Genomic DNA, 12,642 nt, shown 5'->3' with positions numbered 1-12,642 from the left:
GTTCACAAGGCACACAGCATTTCAGCTGAAGAAAGAACTGGCAGGATTTTCATCACGAAAGGGCACTATCTATCGTTTATGAAAATGAAGCATATGAAGTAAAAGTTTGGAAACAGATGGAATTAAATCTTCTGACAGATTTTAAAATAAGATCTAAAAAAGAGCAAGACATGCTCTTGGATGGGGAAACAATACCAGAAAAATGTCCATTTTCGCATTTTTTCCATATAAATTTAATGTAATTCAAATTTCATTACCAACAGGGTGATTTTTTTAAAAACTAGATAAAATGACCTCAAAGATTATGCAGCAGAATAAATGCCCAAAAATTACCAGGGAAGACTGGAAAAAAGACTGCTGTGGGGGTTTTGCCTTCCTGGAAATAAGATCATACTACAAAGTCACTGTAATCAGATCAATATGGCATTGGCAGAGGACTAGACAATGGAAAGGAATGGAGAATACAAAAATAAATTTCAGGATATATGAGAATGAGATATATGCCAAAGGTAGTATTTTGATTCAGTGGGAGAAGGGCAGACTGTGAAGTAAGTGGTACCAGCCACAACTGAATATCCATCTGGGATAAAATAAAATTGCACTCCTCTTAGAGATCCAAATCAACTTCAGATGGATTAAAACTTTGAATGTAAAAAATATAAATGACTAACAGTCCTGCAAAAAATCTTGGAGACAACCTGTGCCATCTGGAGAGTGGGAAGAGCACGTGCAAAGGCCAAGGGGTGGAGCAGCCCAGCATGTTCTGGAAAAGGTAGGGCTCCCCAAGGCTGGGATGATGGTGGAGACCTGGGTGTGTGGGAGCACAGGGGTGGGGGCCCGTGAGCCAGGAATGCACAGAGAGGGGCTGGTGCTCTGCCGCAGGCCCAAGCCCCCAAAGCCCCGTCATTCCCAGCACCGTCTTCACAGGTTTCTGCCCAGGTCTTTCTGCTGCATCTCTTCCTCCCCTGATTCCTTAATCATTTTTTTTAATCACGTCTTTATAAACCAAATTATTTCTAAAAGGCAAATTTATATTACTGCCAAAATCAAGGGTCAGTGAGCTAGTGATGTATGTTCTGAATCACATGGAAATAAATGCATCGACCATTAAGAAGGAAACAGTGTCTGGCATTAGCTACCTTAGTGTGCTGGGCTCAATGTGCATTTTGGAAGTTGCCCTGCCACCTTGTGGGCAGGAGGGACTGGATGGGTAGGGAGTCGGAGTGAGCATGAAGGTGACCAGAAAGTCCATTCCTTAGAAAGTGAGGAGGTAGAAGCCAGTGTCCAGGCCTGGGGCCCTGCCTGTCCCCTCCTCACACACCAGCCTCCCATCTGTCATTCTAGAACCTGACCACTTCCCGCCTCAACAAGCAGCCGGCCTGGTCCTAGCTACCGGTGTCTCTCGCCTGGACTACTGGAATAGCCTCCTTGCTGGAAGTCCTCAACTTCCCCACTGTTTGTTCATAGTACAGTGGCCGGCGGGGGCCCGTGAAGATAGAAGTCAGGCCAGGCACAGTGGCTCACGCCTGTAGCCCCAGCACTTCAAGAGGCCAAGGTGGGTGGATTGCTTGAGCCCAGGAGTTCAAGACCAGCCTAGGCAACACAGCTAAACCCCATCTCTACAGAAGATACAAAAGTTAGCTAGGCGCAGTGGTGCATGCCTGTAGTCCCAGCTACTTGGGAGGCTGAGGCAGGAGGATCACCTGAACCCGGAAGGTCATGGCTTCAGTGAGGCTGATTGCGTCACTGCACTCCATCCTGGGCAACAGAGTGAGACCCTGTCTCAAAAAAAACAAAAACAAAAACAAAAAAAGATGTAAGTCAAACCTGTCCCGTCTGCGCCACACCCTCCCGCAGCACCCGGGTCCCTCTTGGCTTCTTTGGTCTCATTCCCTTTGCTTGCTCCACTCCAGCCCCGGTGGCTTCCTTCTTGTTTCTCAAACAGCTGGCACATGTCCACCCCAGAACATTGGCACTAGCTGTCCCTGTACCCAGATACCACATGGCTTCCTCACACTTTGGGCCTGGTCACCTTCTTGGACCACCTCCTGATGAACTGTGGGTGACAGCTGGGGTGTAGGTGGGTTCTGGACGCCCTGCAGCCTGGGGTCAGGGTGAAGACTACCCAGGGCCAGCAGGCAAGCCTGAGAGGCCGGTCTCCAGGCTTTGCAGCTCCCGGCAAGAGGTCCCAGAGGTCTTGTCCTTCCAGAGATGAATGCTTGAGGCCCAGAACATGGGGCCATCTGGAGCCAAGGCCTGGGATGTTAGAGGAGGGGAACTCGGGAGTCCATGCAAGGACCACAGGTCAGCCCTGTGCCTGTCCAGACCACCTGCATGGGACACAGCAGGGGCCTGGAACTGGGCACCCAGTGGATCACTGCAGCAGCATCTGTGTGTCTATATCCAGGTAGCCGCACCCAGATTTTCCCTCCAGGGACCACCCCCTCCCACTCTCAATTAAAGGTGGTCCATGTGGAGCACCCACCTCTGGCCCAGTCAGTCAGAGCCATCCTGGCTGATTGATTCTGGGCACATGACTCTGGAGGATCCACGGAGAGTCCAACCTGGAAACTTGGCAAATCTTCGGGGACTGCCCTCCTGCTGGGGTCATGGGCTGATCATGTGGCCCTGGGAGCTGCGGTGGCCATCTTTACTGCCACCCAGGAAAGCCTGCCCGAGAGTGAGGCCAGCACAGAGCAGCAGAGACAGAGACAGACTGGCTCCCGAGCGTCTCAGCCCCAGTGCCGGAAGCCAGCTAGAGCCCTGGCCTTTTCAGTGACATGAGCCAATGACAACTCCCAGTTCTCTCCCTCTGGTCAATCTGAAGCCGGGTTTTTGCCTCTTACAACTGAAAGAGTCCTGGTGGTCACAGGCATGGCTGATTAAAGATGCCCACCAGGTCTTTGTTACACCCTTATATACTTGGGGCCTTGAATGTGGGTGTGCTCTGAGATGACTTGACCAGAAGAATACGGTAGCAGTGACACTGCAGTTTCCAGCCCAGGCCTGAAGAGATGATTAGCGCCCACTCCTTGCTTCTTGAAAGTCTCTCCTTGGGAGTCCTGGGCTGCTATGTTAAAAATCCAACTGCCCTGAGGCCGCCATGATGTGAGGAGGCCGGAGCCAGGTGGAGAGGCCATGGTGGCAAAAGAGCTGCCGGACCAGTTCCCATTGCCCCAGCCCCCAGCCATCTGAGTCATCCGCACTGAGGACACAGATATCACAGAGCAGATACGAGCTATCCCTGCACCGCCGGTCTAGATTCTTTACCCAGTTTGTGAGATATAATAATAATGAACTGTTTTAGGCCACTGAGTTTTGGGGTCATTTTTAAAGCAGCAATAGACAGATGGAACAATAGTAATGAGCAAAGGGCCACATATACCTATTGGATTGGGAAGCAAGACAGAGATGGGGCTGCCAACGTGCACAGGATCAACTCACCTCCTTGGGAATTCTTACACACGCCCGTATGAGTGCAGGATGCATGAGTAGGATAGTGGAGCCGAAAGGGTCTTGATAGCAGATGGCCTTGAATTTGAGTCCCTACTCTGCTGTGAGACCAGCTCTGAGTCCCAGGGCTATGTTATTTCCCCTCCTCGAGCCTCTGTTTCTTCACCTATCAAATAAAAATATTAGTACTGTGTTGCTAGGACGAGATTCAGCTCCACGTAACAAGGAGATACAAATTTTTTTTCCTGTCAGGTGAAAATTCACAGGTAGGCAATCCAGGGCTACTATATCACTCCCTGGTGTCAGAAACCAAGGTTGGCTTTCATCACCTCACGTTCCAAGATGGCTGTTACAGCCTCACCATTGTATCTACATTCCAGGGAGCAGGAAGGAGGAAGTGAATAAAAGAACAAAAGGTTCACATCAGCTGTCTCTTAAGGAAGTCCCCTGAAAGCTGACACATCCACTTGTGTCCCATTGGCTAAAGCACAGTCACATGACCACATCTAGCTGCAAAGGAGGCTGGGCAATGTAGTCTTGCTTTGGGAAATCATGTGCTCAGCTAAAATTCTATGGAGGAAGAATAGCTTTTGGAAGATACCTGACAGTCTCTGCCAAAAGTATCTATGTCAAGAGTTTATGTAATGACTGACGTGATTTTGAAGAGCTTTTGTTTTGAACCCCTGCTGCATGCCAGTTTCCACAAAACTAACTGCAAAAGACATAATCAGGTCTTTTGTAGGACATGGCACAGGGGCTGACACATAGTAGGTGCCCAATAAACGAGGCCTCCTTCTTTGCTCTTCTAGCTGCACACCTTGCTGCTCTCCTCAATGGCGTTTCTCTGCCCCAAACCTCTAAGGATGAGCTCCCTCCCCAAGAGGATACCCTGTTTCATTTTCTTCACATCATTTACCATAACTATTTGTTTCTTAATTTGTTCATCATCCATCTCTCTCCACTCTAATATACACAACACAAACAGAGGGAGAGTATCTCTAGGGTCCCACCAGGGAAATAGAAGTCACTTGAAAGTGTAAAGCTTAATTTAAAAGTTAAGATTGTGCAGGTGATGGAATTGCTAAGAACAGGGGACAATGAGGCAGCACAGAAATTAGGAGCAAGAAGCTATTACCTCCCCAGGGCTGGAGGAGCAATGGGAGGAGATGGCATTACCAGAGCCCAAGGCCTGGGTGATACAGGGAGACTCAGCAGGCCTGTCTGGTGGGAGCTGTAGCTGTAGGAAAGACAGAGCCACACCAGAGATGCCACCAGAGATGAAGAGGAAGGGCGAGAATACCCTGGCTCCTCCCTTGTTCACTCCAGGGCCTCTCATTGGCTGCATCCAGCAGGAATCCAGCTGGCTTCACACCTTGGGGCTAAGCTCCCCTCCCTGATGGGTGACACAGAGCCAAGGGATGGGATAACAAGAGCTGAGGGCAAACTAGCCCAGGGCTGGCACTAATGACTTCATCTGTCTTGTTATCCTCTGCATCTGGAGCTTCCAAGGCACAGCCTGGCACACAGTAGGACCTCAGTAAACAGTGGATGAATAGATTGGGGTTCTCAACTCACCTTAGCACCTATAGAAGCTGTTTAGAGTCCACGAAACGACTCTTGTACCTGTGAAGGCTCCTAGGTGCTAGGCCTACAAAGGGAGGCATGTTATGGCTGTGGCATTCTGCTTGGCCAGGATCCGAGAGGAGCCTCCCAATTGGAGGATTTAGCCCAAGTTGCTTCATTCCCTGTCCATTGGAGCCTGGCCTCTCTCTCAGCCTCCATCAACACCCAGAATCCTCCATGATGAGCTCCTATCCCGCCAGGGCAGAGAGTGAGCATGTCCTCATCAGGCAGAGAAAGGACAGAGACAGAGAGACAGGAAGAGAGAAACAACCATGCAGCCAGGGCTGGGGCTCTGCCTGCCATTGCCCTCTATGCACTCTAACTGTGGCAAAACCTGTGCAAAGTACATGGATGCTACCAACCACTGGCAAAGGAATAGGAAGCATACTCCTGTGGCCCAGCAAATGCGTGGGGATGGCTTCATCCACATCCTGCAGGAAGAAATTAAATTAATTGACAGGTCCAAATGTGAGTGGACAGGTGGGGCAGCAGGAGTTCTGCACGCCGCTGGTGGGAGTGTTTTTTGGAAAGTGCGCTTTGTAAGAGAATTTGGCAACACTAATAAGGAGATGTGTACAGGTGAGCTCAGCAGTTCCCTGCACAAGTAAAATCTCAGCAGCATCCATTGATATAAACACAACCACAGTAACAACGCCTGGGAGCCACCCAGGTCCATTCACAGGAGAAAGGATAAATGAACCGTGTCATGCCCACACAATGGAATACTCGACAGCAATGAAGATGAACAACAGTGTCACGCATCAATGCAGATGTACCTCCCAACAATACTGTGAAAGAAAAAAGCAAGTCACCAAAGAACGCATATGTATGAGGCCATTCAAATAGCTCTTCTGGATTTCACTCCTGGGGATGTCAAGGACCCACTACAGTTTCCAAGCCACGTTCACATGTCACGTCCTTGACTAAAGGGACATGACCACTAAATGCAATGTGGAGTCCTGAACTGGATCCTAGAGCAGGACAGAAACAGCTATAAAGGACATTCTTGGGACAATTGATGACGTTTAGATATGGATTGTGGGGTTCGATCATAGTATTATATCAATGCAAATTGTCCTAGCTCTGATAAGCATATGTGTTTATGTAACAGAATGTCCTTGTTTTTAGGGAACAAACACTGAAATATACAATAGTAGAGAGGCATCATGTCTCCATCATACTCTCAGATGGTTCAGGAGAAATATGCGTGTGTCTCCGTACATACTAATAGAGAGAGAATGGTACAGCCAGTGGGACAAGTTGTAAGCAATTGGTGAACCTAGGTAAAGGGTATATGGGAAATTGCATCAAAATTAAAAGTTATGAAAATGGGGGAGAAAACCCAGTTCTTCTATAAAAACAGCCTCCAGCCTCTCCCTCCAGCACAACCTGTCCCCACACATGGGGCACCCAGCACCCGTGCTCTGGCTCTTGTCTCTCTGGGTCTTAGTCCCACTTAGCACCCCACACCCAAAGGTCATGTGTTTTCACAGATGTGTACCCTCAAGACTAAACACACACTTAAGGCATTCACGTGACTATACATATTTATGGAAAAAGAAAATTCTTGGGCTCACAAAACTGAACGCTCCAGTGTGGACTGCCTCAGGTGGCTTTAATCGAGGTGCTGACAACATCCAGATGAGCACACAGGCTTCTCTCCCTGCCACGGCGGTGCCATTCTCCAACAGACTCTGCCACCGTGGCTGCAAGATGGTGGCAGCAGCTCCAGCCCCTGCACCCTTTTGTGGCCAAGTCCAGTGGGAAGAATGTGAGGTCTTCTTCCAGAAGCTTCTGCAGATTCTCATTAGCTTCAGCTGGGTCCTATGTCATCCCTGACCTGGCCTCTGGGGTCAGGAAGGCACTATGGTTAGACTGGCCAGGCCTGAGCCCCAAGCCCCAAGTCCAACCTCTTCACAAATCACAGCTGGCTGGGGCAGAGCGGTGCCCCCAGTGGAAAATCAAGATGCAGTTTCAGAAGGATGGAAATGGATGCTGGGTGGCGAAGCCGCAGAAACCCACCCAGACCCACGCCCTTGCCTGTCCAATATCCATGCACATGCTTCTTCCCGCGCTCCCTCTGGGGTAGGTGTGCTAGGCAGCACAGATATGTGCACAGCTCCCCACAGATGCCACCCTCATCCTTGGAAACTGTCAATGCCCATGAATTTGTTACCTCATGTAGCAAAAGAGACTTTGCAGATGTAATTAAGGCTGCTCATCAGTTGACCTTAAAATAGGGAGAGTGTCTTGGATCATCCACATGGGCTCAGTGGATCACACAAGCCCTTAAAAGCAGAGAACTTTCCATGGCTGGTGGCAGAGGTAGAAAGGACATTGGAAAGAGACAGCATGGGGGAAAGGGAGATTTAAAACTTGGGAAGGAAGGATGGAAAGCACGATTGCTGCTTTGAAAACAAAGGAAGCCTCGGGCCACATAGCAAAGAAATGGAGATCCCAGGCCTGCAATCATAAGCGACTGAATTCTGCTCACAACCCTAATGACCACCTCCAGGAAAGAGCCCAGCCTGCCAACACCTCGATTTTGCCTTGTAAGACCCTAAGCAGAAAATACAGTTGAGGCACTCTCTGCCCAGACTTTCAGTGCACAGAAACTGTGCGATGCTAAATGGATGTTGCTTGAAGCTGCTCAGTTGGTGGCACTTTGTTACGGCAGCAATGGAAAATGAATACTGGAGGTAACACTGTCTCTCCCAGTGACAGGTCCAGCTCCAGGAGCTGGACCCCAGTGACGCAGTGTTACAGTCGAGGCTTAAGGCCCCCCTCACTCCCAACATTACCTGTGCAGAGAGGGAAGGAAAAGTGCCATGTCAACCCCCAGTGAGGAAAAGGAGGATGGGAGATCCCTAGCCTGCAGCACATCCAAAGCCCTGCTAGAAAAATACTGAGAAACGTTAGACATTGAACTACCACAGGACCCAGGATTACAACTCCTGGGTATCTACCCAAGGTAAATGAAAACATGTGTCCCCGGAAAAATTTGCATACAATGTTCATAGCAGCATTATTTATAATAATTGAGAAATGGGAATAGCCCAAATGCCCATCAGCTGATGAATAGATAAACAAAATATGGCATACCTATACAATGGAATATTATATGGCCTTAAAAAGGAATGAAGAAGCCAGACACAAAAGGCTTTGTGTGATTCCATTTCCAGACAGAAAGCAGATTAGTAGTTGCTACAGGCTGTGGGGAGGGAGGAATGGAAAGTGGCTGCTAACAGGAACACGGTTTATTCTGGGGGCAATGAAAATGTTCTAAACTAAGATGTGATGATGGATGTACAACTGTGTGAATATACTAAAAAGCATCGAATGGCATTGAATGGTTCATCTTAAATGGGTGAATTTTATAGTGTGTGAATTATATCGATAAAGATGTAAAAGATTTGTTTAACATCAATAAAGATGTAAGAAAAAAAATATTGAGTTTCTTGGGCAGCCAGTTCAACTGCCCAGCCCTGCCCTCTGAGAGGGAAAGGAGTACCCCATGCCCACCCTTCTCCATTCCCACATCTGAAGTGGGCATTGGGGATCTCAGTTCTCTAGTGGCCAATTCCTAATGGTGCAGATTCTAGACTGCAGAGATTGCTTGGGCTTGGAAATAATGTCACGTAGCCTTTTTCAAAAAAAATTTTGTCTTGTTTTTGTGGGTTTTTTTGTTTTTTTGTTTTTTTGTTTTGCTTTTTGTTTTTTGTGGGGGTTTTTTTGACCAGACTTGAAGTTTTGGGGCAGTACAACTCCATCAAAAAAAATTTTGACCTCAAGTGATCTGCCCATTTCAGCCTCCCAAAGTGCTGGGATTACAGGCATGAGCCACCGCACCCAGCCTCCATCAAAAATTTATTAGGCATTTCCCTGTCTTTATTTTTAAATATATACATATTGTAGGCTGGGCGTGGTGGTTCACACCTGTAATCCTAGCACTTTGGGAGGCTGAAGAGGGAGGCTTGCTTGAGCCCAGGAGTTCAAGACCAGCCTGGGCAATATAGCAAGATCTCATCTCTACTAAAAATAAAAATTAAAAAAAATTAGCCAAGCTATGTGGTACATGCCTGTAGTCCTAGCTACTCAGGAGGCTGAGGCAGGAGGATTGCTTGAGCCCAAGATTTCAAGATTGCAGTGAGCTATGAGTATACCACTGCACTGCAGTCTGGGCAACAGAGCCAAACACTGTCTCAAAAAAAAAATTACATATATATATATATAGAGAGAGAGAGAGAGAGGAGAGAGAGATGTGTGTGTGTGTATATACATATATATACTTCAGGCACACAAAAAATTAGATCGAATAATATAAAAAAACACCTATATACCCAACACCTAGCTTACATATTAAGTATTAAAATGTCACCAATACAGTTGAAGCGGGAATACAGTTGAAATTGAAATTGTAGTTAAAGTACAATTATAGTTGTAGTTGAAATTTACTACATGCTAGATAGAATGTACAACTTTCTTATGACTTTGGGGTGGGAGGTGATTTTCTGAGCATTGCACAGAAAGCAGAAGCTGTAAAAAATGAATGCTTCCTTGGATTCCTTGGACTATATAAAAATTTCAACTTCTGCCTAGTGAAGATACTGTAAACAAGTTTAAAATATAAACAAATAGATAGAGAGAATATTTGCAATGTATACAGTGAATCAATATCTACAATATGCAAAGTGTTCCCAAAAAAAATAAGAAAAAGAAAAAAAAACCAATAGCAAAATAGGCAATTCACACAGGAAGAAATATAGTGGTCAATTAAGGTATGAAAAGTATGCCCTTATTCATAATCAAATAAATGAAAACTTAAAACAATGATGAGATACCATTTTTCAGTTAGCAGACTGGCAAAAAAAAATTCACGCAAATAACAAGAGCAATAATATCCATCCAATGGCAAGCCTACAGGAAAGTAAGCATTCTTCTACACTATTGGCAGGAATATAAATTGAAGCAACCTTTTTGGGAGAGCAATTGCCTGGAATCTATGTTAATGTAAATTGTACATACCCACAATCACACCCTTAGTAATATAGCGTTCAGAAATACTAGCACTTAAGAAAATAAATGAAAAAACAATAAAAGCATCAGAAACTTTTTTTTTTTTTTTTTTTTTTGAGACGGAGTCTCACTCTGTTGCCCAGGCTGGAGTGCAGTGGTGCAATCTCAGCTCACTGCAACCTCTGCCTCCTGGGTTCATGCCATTCTCCTGCCTCAGCCTCCCGAGTAGCTGGGACTACAGGCGCCCACCACCACACCTGGCTAATTTTTTATATTTTTAGTAGAGACGGGGTTTCACCGTGTTAGACAGGATAGTCTGGATCTCCTGACCTCGTGATCCACCTGCCTCGGCTTCCCAAAGTGCTGGGATTACAGGTGCCTGCCACCACGCCTGGGTAATTTTTTATATTTTTAGTAGAGACGGGGTTTCACCATGTTAGACAGGATGGTCTCGATTTCCTGACCTCATGATCCGCCTGCCTCGGCCTCCCAAAGTGCTGGGATTACAGGCGTGAGCCATCAGGCCTGGCCAGAAACATCTTTAAGTCCATAAATATGGACTGATTAAATAGATGTTGATTATAATCACGACGTGGCTTTTCATCCACCTTTTTAAATGATTGATTCATTTTTGTGCTGATAGGGAATGTTTTCCACAATTTCTTTACAAGTCGCTCCACAGCTACGTCTGTGGGGGAGCAGGGGGTGTATATATGGGAATTCTCTGTACCTTCTTCCCAATTTTGCAGGGAACCTAAAACTGCTCTAAAAAAATTAAGTATTTAAAATCAAATTTTAGAATAATAGACATATTATGGCCCCATTCATATTTTAAAACTGTGTATGATTATATATATATATATATGTCCATTCTTTAGGGTTACCTATTTGTCTATAAGTGGCATTGTTTGAATTGTAATAACAAACATTATATTTCTTTTATAACCTAAAAAACACCTTAAAAATCTAATAAATAATGTATTATAAGGCTGGGCACAGTGGCTAACTCCTGTAGTCCCAGCAGTTTGGGAGGCCGAGGCTGGCAGATCACTTGAGGTCAGGAGTTCAAGACCAGCCTGGCCAACATGGCAAAACCTCGTCTCTACTAAAAATCCAAAAATTAGCCAGATGTGGTGGTGCATGCCTATAATCCCAGCTACTTGGGAGGCTGAGGCAAAAGAATTGCTTCAACCCAGGAGGCGGAGGTTGTAGTAAGCCAAGATGGTGCCATTACACTCCAGCCTGGGCAACAGAGAGAGACTTTGTCTAAAAACACAAAAAAAGAATGTATTATAAATATGTGATTAAAATAATAAAAATGAAGTCATTTTATAATTCTTCTTTTATAGATTGTGCCTTTTGTGTCTTATTTTTAAAATCTTTGCTTAACCCAATGTCACTAAGATTTTTTCCTATGTTTTCTCCTAGACTTTGAGAGTTTGAGCGCTTATGTTTAGATCTATAATCTCTTTTGGTTAATTTTTTAGAATGTTGCAAGGTAAAGGTTAGATTTTTTTTTACCATAATGATATTTAATTGTTTGCGCACCATATGTCTAAATAGCAATATTTTCCCTCATTGAAGTACCTTGGTATCTTTGTAAAAAATCAATTGGCCATATAAGTGTGAGTATTTTTGGTTTCTTCTTCATTGATCAGGAGTTTGAGACCAGCCTGATTTATGGTTTATCCTTACACCAATACCACAACATCTCGATTACTATAGCTTTCTAGAAAGGTTTGAAAGCAGATTGTGTTATCCTTCTGACCTTCATCTTTTTCCAAGATTATTTTGGCTCTTCTAGGTCCTTTGCCATTCTATATAAATTTTTAAATTAAGCTGTCCATTTCTCTTCTTAATAAAGATGTGGGATTTTGATTGGGATTGCATTGAATGTATAGATCAATTTGAGGATAATTGTCATCTTAACAATATGGGGGCTTCCAGTTCATGCATGTGGGTATATCTCTCAATTTAGTTAGATCTCCAATTTCCCTTTGTAAGGTTTCATAGTTTTGAGTGTACAGATCTTGCACATCTTTTGCTCAATTTATTCCTAAGTGTTTTATCTTTAGTGATATTGTAAACTGAGTTATTCTTTAAATTCCACTTTCCAATTGCTCATTGATAGTATATAGAAATATGATGGATTTCTATATATTGGTTTTTTATCCTAAAAACTTGCTATATTCACTTGTTAGTTCTAGCTTTCCCTAGCCCCCATTCCTTAAAGTTTTCTGTGCATGCAATCATGCTGTCTAAAAAAGACAATTTTACATCTTTCTTTTCTATACTTATGCCATTTATTTCTTTTTCTTGCCTTATTACATTGGCTAGGACCTTCAGTATAAATGTTGCACAGAAGCTTGAGAGCAGATGTCTGCACCTTGTTCCTAATCTTAGCATTGAGCCTTTCATCATTGAGGATCATGTTAACTGTAGGTTCTTCATGGATGTCCTTCATTATACTGAGGACACTCCCTTCTGTTCCTCTTTTGCTGAGAATTCTTATTGGGAATTAGGGTTAAATCTGATCAAATGCTTTATCTG

This window comes from Pongo abelii, chromosome 2, assembly GCF_028885655.2.
Source record: "Pongo abelii isolate AG06213 chromosome 2, NHGRI_mPonAbe1-v2.0_pri, whole genome shotgun sequence".
Lineage (NCBI taxonomy): Eukaryota > Metazoa > Chordata > Mammalia > Primates > Hominidae > Pongo > Pongo abelii.
Note: the sequence above shows the minus strand (reverse complement) of the source record.